We start from the raw sequence: 14,062 nt of genomic DNA, 5'->3' as shown, positions 1-14,062 counted from the left end.
CTGACTACCTAAATAGCTTCTCCGTTTATGGCTTACACTGCTACCTGACGCTGTTTACAGATAACTTCTGTGATAACATCTAAATCTTCACCACAGCATACAGCTCCGAATGCGGAGACTGTGTCAGCACTTAAGACAGCGCCTGGCACTGCAGACTGAGCCCATTCCAAACCTCACCTGAAAACCCGGGCGTGTTCTGAGGCGTGCTGGCGACATGGACGGCAGATGGTGTGCTCTCGCCAGCCGCACCCAGGGAGCTTGGATCCAAGGCACCCCAGAAAGGGTTCTTGAGTCCAGTTCTCCCACTCCGTCCTGAGGCAGTGCCAAGTGCCCCAGTGGTGGAGCTGCTGTGGGGGGCAGCCACGCTCGTCCCAAAGCCTCCACTGCCAGTGGGGCCTGCTGACACCCTGGATGTCAAGGGCGCTGGGATGGTGCTGCCAAACCCTGATGTACCACGGGTCCCACAGCTGGTGTTCTGGGTCACTGCTCCAAAGCCGGACTTGATGGCTGCAAAAAAGGGGGAAACATGGATCACTGTCTAACCCCATACACAAAAGTAAGTTCAAAATTGGTCGAACCCCTGAATGGAAGCCACGAAACCATAAAACTCTTAGAGAAGGACAGGGGAAAGTGTCTTGGCCATAAACATGAGCGACATCTTCGTGAACATATCTCTCCAGGGAAGAAAAGCAAAAATGAACAAATGGGACTATATCAAGCTTAAAAGCTACTCTACAGTAAAGGGCACCATCAACAGAACAAAAGGGCATCCTCCAGTATGGGAGAATATATTCCTAAATGACAGATCTGATAAAGGGTTGACATCCAGAATATATAAAGAGCTAAAACACCTCAACAAACAAAAAGGAAATATTGCAATAAAAATGTGGGCAGGGGAGCTGAACAGGCAGTTGGCCAGAGAAGAAATTCAGGTGCCCAACAGACACATGAAAAGATGCACCACATCGCCTGTCATCAGAGAAATGCTAATTAAAACCACAATGAGATATCACCACACACCAGTAAGGATCGCCACCATCCAAACGACAAAACACAACAGATGTTGGCAAGGTTGTGGAGAGAGGGGAACCCTCCTACACTGTTGGTGGGAACGTAAATTCGTTCAACCATTGTGGAAAGCAATACGGAGGTTCCTCAAAAAGCTCAAAGTAGGAATACCATTTGACCCAGCAACACCACTCCTGGGAATTGACCCGAAGAATAGAGCAGCCCGTTTTGTAAAAGACAGATGTACCCCTATGTTTATCGCAGCACTATTGACAACAGCCAAGAAATGGAAACAACCTACGTGTCCATCAGTAGATGAATGTATGCACAATGGAATATAATTCAGCCATAAGAAGAACACAAATCTTACCATTTGCAACAACATGCTTGGAGCTAGAGGGTATTACGCTCAGTGAAATAAGCGAGGCGGAGAAAGACAAGTACCAAATGGTTTCACTCATCTCTGGAGTATAAGAGCAAAGGAAAAACTGAAGGAAATAAACAGGAGCAGAATCACAGAACCCAAGAATGGACTAACAGTTACCAAAGAGAAAGGGACTGAGGAAGATGGGTGGGAAGGGAGGGATAAGGGCAGGGAAAAAGAAAGGGGGCATTATGATTAGCATGTATAATGTGGTGGGGCACGGGGAGGGCTAGGCTACACAGAGAAGACGAGTAGTGATTCTACAGTATGTTACTAAGCTGATGGACAGTGACTCTAATGGGGTTTGTGCGGGGTACGTGGTGAAGAGGGGAGCCACATAAACATAACGTTCCTAAGGTAATTGTAGATAGATACCAAAAAAAAAAAATTTTTTTAAAGGCCGTGAATGATCTTCCTTTCTGCGTGTCTCTTAATGTCATTTTATTCCACTTTCCTTTATAACCGCTAGCCACACCTGGCTCTTCTCTGCTCATGAAAACATAAGCTCTTCTCTGCCTTCGGGCCTTTGCTCCTGTGCCTGCAACGTCCTCACACCCCCGCCTCTGTCCCTGCTCCCAACTCTGGAACTGCGGCCATGGCAACAGTTTGATATTGTCTCAGAAAGGCTGCCGCTGACTACCTAAATAGCTTCTCCGTTTATGGCTTACACTGCTACCTGACGCTGTTTACAGATAACTTCTGTGATAACATCTAAATCTTCACCACAGCATACAGCTCCGAATGCGGAGACTGTGTCAGCACTTAAGACAGCGCCTGGCACTGCAGACTGAGCCCATTCCAAACCTCACCTGAAAACCCGGGCGTGTTCTGAGGCGTGCTGGCGACATGGACGGCAGATGGTGTGCTCTCGCCAGCCGCACCCAGGGAGCTTGGATCCAAGGCACCCCAGAAAGGGTTCTTGAGTCCAGTTCTCCCACTCCGTCCTGAGGCAGTGCCAAGTGCCCCAGTGGTGGAGCTGCTGTGGGGGGCAGCCACGCTCGTCCCAAAGCCTCCACTGCCAGTGGGGCCTGCTGACACCCTGGATGTCAAGGGCGCTGGGATGGTGCTGCCAAACCCTGATGTACCACGGGTCCCACAGCTGGTGTTCTGGGTCACTGCTCCAAAGCCGGACTTGATGGCTGCAAAAAAGGGGGAAACATGGATCACTGTCTAACCCCATACACAAAAGTAAGTTCAAAATTGGTCGAACCCCTGAATGGAAGCCACGAAACCATAAAACTCTTAGAGAAGGACAGGGGAAAGTGTCTTGGCCATAAACATGAGCGACATCTTCGTGAACATATCTCTCCAGGGAAGAAAAGCAAAAATGAACAAATGGGACTATATCAAGCTTAAAAGCTACTCTACAGTAAAGGGCACCATCAACAGAACAAAAGGGCATCCTCCAGTATGGGAGAATATATTCCTAAATGACAGATCTGATAAAGGGTTGACATCCAGAATATATAAAGAGCTAAAACACCTCAACAAACAAAAAGGAAATATTGCAATAAAAATGTGGGCAGGGGAGCTGAACAGGCAGTTGGCCAGAGAAGAAATTCAGGTGCCCAACAGACACATGAAAAGATGCACCACATCGCCTGTCATCAGAGAAATGCTAATTAAAACCACAATGAGATATCACCACACACCAGTAAGGATCGCCACCATCCAAACGACAAAACACAACAGATGTTGGCAAGGTTGTGGAGAGAGGGGAACCCTCCTACACTGTTGGTGGGAACGTAAATTCGTTCAACCATTGTGGAAAGCAATACGGAGGTTCCTCAAAAAGCTCAAAGTAGGAATACCATTTGACCCAGCAACACCACTCCTGGGAATTGACCCGAAGAATAGAGCAGCCCGTTTTGTAAAAGACAGATGTACCCCTATGTTTATCGCAGCACTATTGACAACAGCCAAGAAATGGAAACAACCTACGTGTCCATCAGTAGATGAATGTATGCACAATGGAATATAATTCAGCCATAAGAAGAACACAAATCTTACCATTTGCAACAACATGCTTGGAGCTAGAGGGTATTACGCTCAGTGAAATAAGCGAGGCGGAGAAAGACAAGTACCAAATGGTTTCACTCATCTCTGGAGTATAAGAGCAAAGGAAAAACTGAAGGAAATAAACAGGAGCAGAATCACAGAACCCAAGAATGGACTAACAGTTACCAAAGAGAAAGGGACTGAGGAAGATGGGTGGGAAGGGAGGGATAAGGGCAGGGAAAAAGAAAGGGGGCATTATGATTAGCATGTATAATGTGGTGGGGCACGGGGAGGGCTAGGCTACACAGAGAAGACGAGTAGTGATTCTACAGTATGTTACTAAGCTGATGGACAGTGACTCTAATGGGGTTTGTGCGGGGTACGTGGTGAAGAGGGGAGCCACATAAACATAACGTTCCTAAGGTAATTGTAGATAGATACCAAAAAAAAAAAATTTTTTTAAAGGCCGTGAATGATCTTCCTTTCTGCGTGTCTCTTAATGTCATTTTATTCCACTTTCCTTTATAACCGCTAGCCACACCTGGCTCTTCTCTGCTCATGAAAACATAAGCTCTTCTCTGCCTTCGGGCCTTTGCTCCTGTGCCTGCAACGTCCTCACACCCCCGCCTCTGTCCCTGCTCCCAACTCTGGAACTGCGGCCATGGCAACAGTTTGATATTGTCTCAGAAAGGCTGCCGCTGACTACCTAAATAGCTTCTCCGTTTATGGCTTACACTGCTACCTGACGCTGTTTACAGATAACTTCTGTGATAACATCTAAATCTTCACCACAGCATACAGCTCCGAATGCGGAGACTGTGTCAGCACTTAAGACAGCGCCTGGCACTGCAGACTGAGCCCATTCCAAACCTCACCTGAAAACCCGGGCGTGTTCTGAGGCGTGCTGGCGACATGGACGGCAGATGGTGTGCTCTCGCCAGCCGCACCCAGGGAGCTTGGATCCAAGGCACCCCAGAAAGGGTTCTTGAGTCCAGTTCTCCCACTCCGTCCTGAGGCAGTGCCAAGTGCCCCAGTGGTGGAGCTGCTGTGGGGGGCAGCCACGCTCGTCCCAAAGCCTCCACTGCCAGTGGGGCCTGCTGACACCCTGGATGTCAAGGGCGCTGGGATGGTGCTGCCAAACCCTGATGTACCACGGGTCCCACAGCTGGTGTTCTGGGTCACTGCTCCAAAGCCGGACTTGATGGCTGCAAAAAAGGGGGAAACATGGATCACTGTCTAACCCCATACACAAAAGTAAGTTCAAAATTGGTCGAACCCCTGAATGGAAGCCACGAAACCATAAAACTCTTAGAGAAGGACAGGGGAAAGTGTCTTGGCCATAAACATGAGCGACATCTTCGTGAACATATCTCTCCAGGGAAGAAAAGCAAAAATGAACAAATGGGACTATATCAAGCTTAAAAGCTACTCTACAGTAAAGGGCACCATCAACAGAACAAAAGGGCATCCTCCAGTATGGGAGAATATATTCCTAAATGACAGATCTGATAAAGGGTTGACATCCAGAATATATAAAGAGCTAAAACACCTCAACAAACAAAAAGGAAATATTGCAATAAAAATGTGGGCAGGGGAGCTGAACAGGCAGTTGGCCAGAGAAGAAATTCAGGTGCCCAACAGACACATGAAAAGATGCACCACATCGCCTGTCATCAGAGAAATGCTAATTAAAACCACAATGAGATATCACCACACACCAGTAAGGATCGCCACCATCCAAACGACAAAACACAACAGATGTTGGCAAGGTTGTGGAGAGAGGGGAACCCTCCTACACTGTTGGTGGGAACGTAAATTCGTTCAACCATTGTGGAAAGCAATACGGAGGTTCCTCAAAAAGCTCAAAGTAGGAATACCATTTGACCCAGCAACACCACTCCTGGGAATTGACCCGAAGAATAGAGCAGCCCGTTTTGTAAAAGACAGATGTACCCCTATGTTTATCGCAGCACTATTGACAACAGCCAAGAAATGGAAACAACCTACGTGTCCATCAGTAGATGAATGTATGCACAATGGAATATAATTCAGCCATAAGAAGAACACAAATCTTACCATTTGCAACAACATGCTTGGAGCTAGAGGGTATTACGCTCAGTGAAATAAGCGAGGCGGAGAAAGACAAGTACCAAATGGTTTCACTCATCTCTGGAGTATAAGAGCAAAGGAAAAACTGAAGGAAATAAACAGGAGCAGAATCACAGAACCCAAGAATGGACTAACAGTTACCAAAGAGAAAGGGACTGAGGAAGATGGGTGGGAAGGGAGGGATAAGGGCAGGGAAAAAGAAAGGGGGCATTATGATTAGCATGTATAATGTGGTGGGGCACGGGGAGGGCTAGGCTACACAGAGAAGACGAGTAGTGATTCTACAGTATGTTACTAAGCTGATGGACAGTGACTCTAATGGGGTTTGTGCGGGGTACGTGGTGAAGAGGGGAGCCACATAAACATAACGTTCCTAAGGTAATTGTAGATAGATACCAAAAAAAAAAAATTTTTTTAAAGGCCGTGAATGATCTTCCTTTCTGCGTGTCTCTTAATGTCATTTTATTCCACTTTCCTTTATAACCGCTAGCCACACCTGGCTCTTCTCTGCTCATGAAAACATAAGCTCTTCTCTGCCTTCGGGCCTTTGCTCCTGTGCCTGCAACGTCCTCACACCCCCGCCTCTGTCCCTGCTCCCAACTCTGGAACTGCGGCCATGGCAACAGTTTGATATTGTCTCAGAAAGGCTGCCGCTGACTACCTAAATAGCTTCTCCGTTTATGGCTTACACTGCTACCTGACGCTGTTTACAGATAACTTCTGTGATAACATCTAAATCTTCACCACAGCATACAGCTCCGAATGCGGAGACTGTGTCAGCACTTAAGACAGCGCCTGGCACTGCAGACTGAGCCCATTCCAAACCTCACCTGAAAACCCGGGCGTGTTCTGAGGCGTGCTGGCGACATGGACGGCAGATGGTGTGCTCTCGCCAGCCGCACCCAGGGAGCTTGGATCCAAGGCACCCCAGAAAGGGTTCTTGAGTCCAGTTCTCCCACTCCGTCCTGAGGCAGTGCCAAGTGCCCCAGTGGTGGAGCTGCTGTGGGGGGCAGCCACGCTCGTCCCAAAGCCTCCACTGCCAGTGGGGCCTGCTGACACCCTGGATGTCAAGGGCGCTGGGATGGTGCTGCCAAACCCTGATGTACCACGGGTCCCACAGCTGGTGTTCTGGGTCACTGCTCCAAAGCCGGACTTGATGGCTGCAAAAAAGGGGGAAACATGGATCACTGTCTAACCCCATACACAAAAGTAAGTTCAAAATTGGTCGAACCCCTGAATGGAAGCCACGAAACCATAAAACTCTTAGAGAAGGACAGGGGAAAGTGTCTTGGCCATAAACATGAGCGACATCTTCGTGAACATATCTCTCCAGGGAAGAAAAGCAAAAATGAACAAATGGGACTATATCAAGCTTAAAAGCTACTCTACAGTAAAGGGCACCATCAACAGAACAAAAGGGCATCCTCCAGTATGGGAGAATATATTCCTAAATGACAGATCTGATAAAGGGTTGACATCCAGAATATATAAAGAGCTAAAACACCTCAACAAACAAAAAGGAAATATTGCAATAAAAATGTGGGCAGGGGAGCTGAACAGGCAGTTGGCCAGAGAAGAAATTCAGGTGCCCAACAGACACATGAAAAGATGCACCACATCGCCTGTCATCAGAGAAATGCTAATTAAAACCACAATGAGATATCACCACACACCAGTAAGGATCGCCACCATCCAAACGACAAAACACAACAGATGTTGGCAAGGTTGTGGAGAGAGGGGAACCCTCCTACACTGTTGGTGGGAACGTAAATTCGTTCAACCATTGTGGAAAGCAATACGGAGGTTCCTCAAAAAGCTCAAAGTAGGAATACCATTTGACCCAGCAACACCACTCCTGGGAATTGACCCGAAGAATAGAGCAGCCCGTTTTGTAAAAGACAGATGTACCCCTATGTTTATCGCAGCACTATTGACAACAGCCAAGAAATGGAAACAACCTACGTGTCCATCAGTAGATGAATGTATGCACAATGGAATATAATTCAGCCATAAGAAGAACACAAATCTTACCATTTGCAACAACATGCTTGGAGCTAGAGGGTATTACGCTCAGTGAAATAAGCGAGGCGGAGAAAGACAAGTACCAAATGGTTTCACTCATCTCTGGAGTATAAGAGCAAAGGAAAAACTGAAGGAAATAAACAGGAGCAGAATCACAGAACCCAAGAATGGACTAACAGTTACCAAAGAGAAAGGGACTGAGGAAGATGGGTGGGAAGGGAGGGATAAGGGCAGGGAAAAAGAAAGGGGGCATTATGATTAGCATGTATAATGTGGTGGGGCACGGGGAGGGCTAGGCTACACAGAGAAGACGAGTAGTGATTCTACAGTATGTTACTAAGCTGATGGACAGTGACTCTAATGGGGTTTGTGCGGGGTACGTGGTGAAGAGGGGAGCCACATAAACATAACGTTCCTAAGGTAATTGTAGATAGATACCAAAAAAAAAAAATTTTTTTAAAGGCCGTGAATGATCTTCCTTTCTGCGTGTCTCTTAATGTCATTTTATTCCACTTTCCTTTATAACCGCTAGCCACACCTGGCTCTTCTCTGCTCATGAAAACATAAGCTCTTCTCTGCCTTCGGGCCTTTGCTCCTGTGCCTGCAACGTCCTCACACCCCCGCCTCTGTCCCTGCTCCCAACTCTGGAACTGCGGCCATGGCAACAGTTTGATATTGTCTCAGAAAGGCTGCCGCTGACTACCTAAATAGCTTCTCCGTTTATGGCTTACACTGCTACCTGACGCTGTTTACAGATAACTTCTGTGATAACATCTAAATCTTCACCACAGCATACAGCTCCGAATGCGGAGACTGTGTCAGCACTTAAGACAGCGCCTGGCACTGCAGACTGAGCCCATTCCAAACCTCACCTGAAAACCCGGGCGTGTTCTGAGGCGTGCTGGCGACATGGACGGCAGATGGTGTGCTCTCGCCAGCCGCACCCAGGGAGCTTGGATCCAAGGCACCCCAGAAAGGGTTCTTGAGTCCAGTTCTCCCACTCCGTCCTGAGGCAGTGCCAAGTGCCCCAGTGGTGGAGCTGCTGTGGGGGGCAGCCACGCTCGTCCCAAAGCCTCCACTGCCAGTGGGGCCTGCTGACACCCTGGATGTCAAGGGCGCTGGGATGGTGCTGCCAAACCCTGATGTACCACGGGTCCCACAGCTGGTGTTCTGGGTCACTGCTCCAAAGCCGGACTTGATGGCTGCAAAAAAGGGGGAAACATGGATCACTGTCTAACCCCATACACAAAAGTAAGTTCAAAATTGGTCGAACCCCTGAATGGAAGCCACGAAACCATAAAACTCTTAGAGAAGGACAGGGGAAAGTGTCTTGGCCATAAACATGAGCGACATCTTCGTGAACATATCTCTCCAGGGAAGAAAAGCAAAAATGAACAAATGGGACTATATCAAGCTTAAAAGCTACTCTACAGTAAAGGGCACCATCAACAGAACAAAAGGGCATCCTCCAGTATGGGAGAATATATTCCTAAATGACAGATCTGATAAAGGGTTGACATCCAGAATATATAAAGAGCTAAAACACCTCAACAAACAAAAAGGAAATATTGCAATAAAAATGTGGGCAGGGGAGCTGAACAGGCAGTTGGCCAGAGAAGAAATTCAGGTGCCCAACAGACACATGAAAAGATGCACCACATCGCCTGTCATCAGAGAAATGCTAATTAAAACCACAATGAGATATCACCACACACCAGTAAGGATCGCCACCATCCAAACGACAAAACACAACAGATGTTGGCAAGGTTGTGGAGAGAGGGGAACCCTCCTACACTGTTGGTGGGAACGTAAATTCGTTCAACCATTGTGGAAAGCAATACGGAGGTTCCTCAAAAAGCTCAAAGTAGGAATACCATTTGACCCAGCAACACCACTCCTGGGAATTGACCCGAAGAATAGAGCAGCCCGTTTTGTAAAAGACAGATGTACCCCTATGTTTATCGCAGCACTATTGACAACAGCCAAGAAATGGAAACAACCTACGTGTCCATCAGTAGATGAATGTATGCACAATGGAATATAATTCAGCCATAAGAAGAACACAAATCTTACCATTTGCAACAACATGCTTGGAGCTAGAGGGTATTACGCTCAGTGAAATAAGCGAGGCGGAGAAAGACAAGTACCAAATGGTTTCACTCATCTCTGGAGTATAAGAGCAAAGGAAAAACTGAAGGAAATAAACAGGAGCAGAATCACAGAACCCAAGAATGGACTAACAGTTACCAAAGAGAAAGGGACTGAGGAAGATGGGTGGGAAGGGAGGGATAAGGGCAGGGAAAAAGAAAGGGGGCATTATGATTAGCATGTATAATGTGGTGGGGCACGGGGAGGGCTAGGCTACACAGAGAAGACGAGTAGTGATTCTACAGTATGTTACTAAGCTGATGGACAGTGACTCTAATGGGGTTTGTGCGGGGTACGTGGTGAAGAGGGGAGCCACATAAACATAACGTTCCTAAGGTAATTGTAGATAGATACCAAAAAAAAAAATTTTTTTAAAGGCCGTGAATGATCTTCCTTTCTGCGTGTCTCTTAATGTCATTTTATTCCACTTTCCTTTATAACCGCTAGCCACACCTGGCTCTTCTCTGCTCATGAAAACATAAGCTCTTCTCTGCCTTCGGGCCTTTGCTCCTGTGCCTGCAACGTCCTCACACCCCCGCCTCTGTCCCTGCTCCCAACTCTGGAACTGCGGCCATGGCAACAGTTTGATATTGTCTCAGAAAGGCTGCCGCTGACTACCTAAATAGCTTCTCCGTTTATGGCTTACACTGCTACCTGACGCTGTTTACAGATAACTTCTGTGATAACATCTAAATCTTCACCACAGCATACAGCTCCGAATGCGGAGACTGTGTCAGCACTTAAGACAGCGCCTGGCACTGCAGACTGAGCCCATTCCAAACCTCACCTGAAAACCCGGGCGTGTTCTGAGGCGTGCTGGCGACATGGACGGCAGATGGTGTGCTCTCGCCAGCCGCACCCAGGGAGCTTGGATCCAAGGCACCCCAGAAAGGGTTCTTGAGTCCAGTTCTCCCACTCCGTCCTGAGGCAGTGCCAAGTGCCCCAGTGGTGGAGCTGCTGTGGGGGGCAGCCACGCTCGTCCCAAAGCCTCCACTGCCAGTGGGGCCTGCTGACACCCTGGATGTCAAGGGCGCTGGGATGGTGCTGCCAAACCCTGATGTACCACGGGTCCCACAGCTGGTGTTCTGGGTCACTGCTCCAAAGCCGGACTTGATGGCTGCAAAAAAGGGGGAAACATGGATCACTGTCTAACCCCATACACAAAAGTAAGTTCAAAATTGGTCGAACCCCTGAATGGAAGCCACGAAACCATAAAACTCTTAGAGAAGGACAGGGGAAAGTGTCTTGGCCATAAACATGAGCGACATCTTCGTGAACATATCTCTCCAGGGAAGAAAAGCAAAAATGAACAAATGGGACTATATCAAGCTTAAAAGCTACTCTACAGTAAAGGGCACCATCAACAGAACAAAAGGGCATCCTCCAGTATGGGAGAATATATTCCTAAATGACAGATCTGATAAAGGGTTGACATCCAGAATATATAAAGAGCTAAAACACCTCAACAAACAAAAAGGAAATATTGCAATAAAAATGTGGGCAGGGGAGCTGAACAGGCAGTTGGCCAGAGAAGAAATTCAGGTGCCCAACAGACACATGAAAAGATGCACCACATCGCCTGTCATCAGAGAAATGCTAATTAAAACCACAATGAGATATCACCACACACCAGTAAGGATCGCCACCATCCAAACGACAAAACACAACAGATGTTGGCAAGGTTGTGGAGAGAGGGGAACCCTCCTACACTGTTGGTGGGAACGTAAATTCGTTCAACCATTGTGGAAAGCAATACGGAGGTTCCTCAAAAAGCTCAAAGTAGGAATACCATTTGACCCAGCAACACCACTCCTGGGAATTGACCCGAAGAATAGAGCAGCCCGTTTTGTAAAAGACAGATGTACCCCTATGTTTATCGCAGCACTATTGACAACAGCCAAGAAATGGAAACAACCTACGTGTCCATCAGTAGATGAATGTATGCACAATGGAATATAATTCAGCCATAAGAAGAACACAAATCTTACCATTTGCAACAACATGCTTGGAGCTAGAGGGTATTACGCTCAGTGAAATAAGCGAGGCGGAGAAAGACAAGTACCAAATGGTTTCACTCATCTCTGGAGTATAAGAGCAAAGGAAAAACTGAAGGAAATAAACAGGAGCAGAATCACAGAACCCAAGAATGGACTAACAGTTACCAAAGAGAAAGGGACTGAGGAAGATGGGTGGGAAGGGAGGGATAAGGGCAGGGAAAAAGAAAGGGGGCATTATGATTAGCATGTATAATGTGGTGGGGCACGGGGAGGGCTAGGCTACACAGAGAAGACGAGTAGTGATTCTACAGTATGTTACTAAGCTGATGGACAGTGACTCTAATGGGGTTTGTGCGGGGTACGTGGTGAAGAGGGGAGCCACATAAACATAACGTTCCTAAGGTAATTGTAGATAGATACCAAAAAAAAAAAATTTTTTTAAAGGCCGTGAATGATCTTCCTTTCTGCGTGTCTCTTAATGTCATTTTATTCCACTTTCCTTTATAACCGCTAGCCACACCTGGCTCTTCTCTGCTCATGAAAACATAAGCTCTTCTCTGCCTTCGGGCCTTTGCTCCTGTGCCTGCAACGTCCTCACACCCCCGCCTCTGTCCCTGCTCCCAACTCTGGAACTGCGGCCATGGCAACAGTTTGATATTGTCTCAGAAAGGCTGCCGCTGACTACCTAAATAGCTTCTCCGTTTATGGCTTACACTGCTACCTGACGCTGTTTACAGATAACTTCTGTGATAACATCTAAATCTTCACCACAGCATACAGCTCCGAATGCGGAGACTGTGTCAGCACTTAAGACAGCGCCTGGCACTGCAGACTGAGCCCATTCCAAACCTCACCTGAAAACCCGGGCGTGTTCTGAGGCGTGCTGGCGACATGGACGGCAGATGGTGTGCTCTCGCCAGCCGCACCCAGGGAGCTTGGATCCAAGGCACCCCAGAAAGGGTTCTTGAGTCCAGTTCTCCCACTCCGTCCTGAGGCAGTGCCAAGTGCCCCAGTGGTGGAGCTGCTGTGGGGGGCAGCCACGCTCGTCCCAAAGCCTCCACTGCCAGTGGGGCCTGCTGACACCCTGGATGTCAAGGGCGCTGGGATGGTGCTGCCAAACCCTGATGTACCACGGGTCCCACAGCTGGTGTTCTGGGTCACTGCTCCAAAGCCGGACTTGATGGCTGCAAAAAAGGGGGAAACATGGATCACTGTCTAACCCCATACACAAAAGTAAGTTCAAAATTGGTCGAACCCCTGAATGGAAGCCACGAAACCATAAAACTCTTAGAGAAGGACAGGGGAAAGTGTCTTGGCCATAAACATGAGCGACATCTTCGTGAACATATCTCTCCAGGGAAGAAAAGCAAAAATGAACAAATGGGACTATATCAAGCTTAAAAGCTACTCTACAGTAAAGGGCACCATCAACAGAACAAAAGGGCATCCTCCAGTATGGGAGAATATATTCCTAAATGACAGATCTGATAAAGGGTTGACATCCAGAATATATAAAGAGCTAAAACACCTCAACAAACAAAAAGGAAATATTGCAATAAAAATGTGGGCAGGGGAGCTGAACAGGCAGTTGGCCAGAGAAGAAATTCAGGTGCCCAACAGACACATGAAAAGATGCACCACATCGCCTGTCATCAGAGAAATGCTAATTAAAACCACAATGAGATATCACCACACACCAGTAAGGATCGCCACCATCCAAACGACAAAACACAACAGATGTTGGCAAGGTTGTGGAGAGAGGGGAACCCTCCTACACTGTTGGTGGGAACGTAAATTCGTTCAACCATTGTGGAAAGCAATACGGAGGTTCCTCAAAAAGCTCAAAGTAGGAATACCATTTGACCCAGCAACACCACTCCTGGGAATTGACCCGAAGAATAGAGCAGCCCGTTTTGTAAAAGACAGATGTACCCCTATGTTTATCGCAGCACTATTGACAACAGCCAAGAAATGGAAACAACCTACGTGTCCATCAGTAGATGAATGTATGCACAATGGAATATAATTCAGCCATAAGAAGAACACAAATCTTACCATTTGCAACAACATGCTTGGAGCTAGAGGGTATTACGCTCAGTGAAATAAGCGAGGCGGAGAAAGACAAGTACCAAATGGTTTCACTCATCTCTGGAGTATAAGAGCAAAGGAAAAACTGAAGGAAATAAACAGGAGCAGAATCACAGAACCCAAGAATGGACTAACAGTTACCAAAGAGAAAGGGACTGAGGAAGATGGGTGGGAAGGGAGGGATAAGGGCAGGGAAAAAGAAAGGGGGCATTATGATTAGCATGTATAATGTGGTGGGGCACGGGGAGGGCTAGGCTACACAGAGAAG

Source organism: Manis javanica, chromosome 10 (genome assembly GCF_040802235.1).
Source record: "Manis javanica isolate MJ-LG chromosome 10, MJ_LKY, whole genome shotgun sequence".
Taxonomy (NCBI): Eukaryota; Metazoa; Chordata; class Mammalia; order Pholidota; family Manidae; genus Manis; species Manis javanica.
This window is presented reverse-complemented; position numbering follows the sequence as displayed.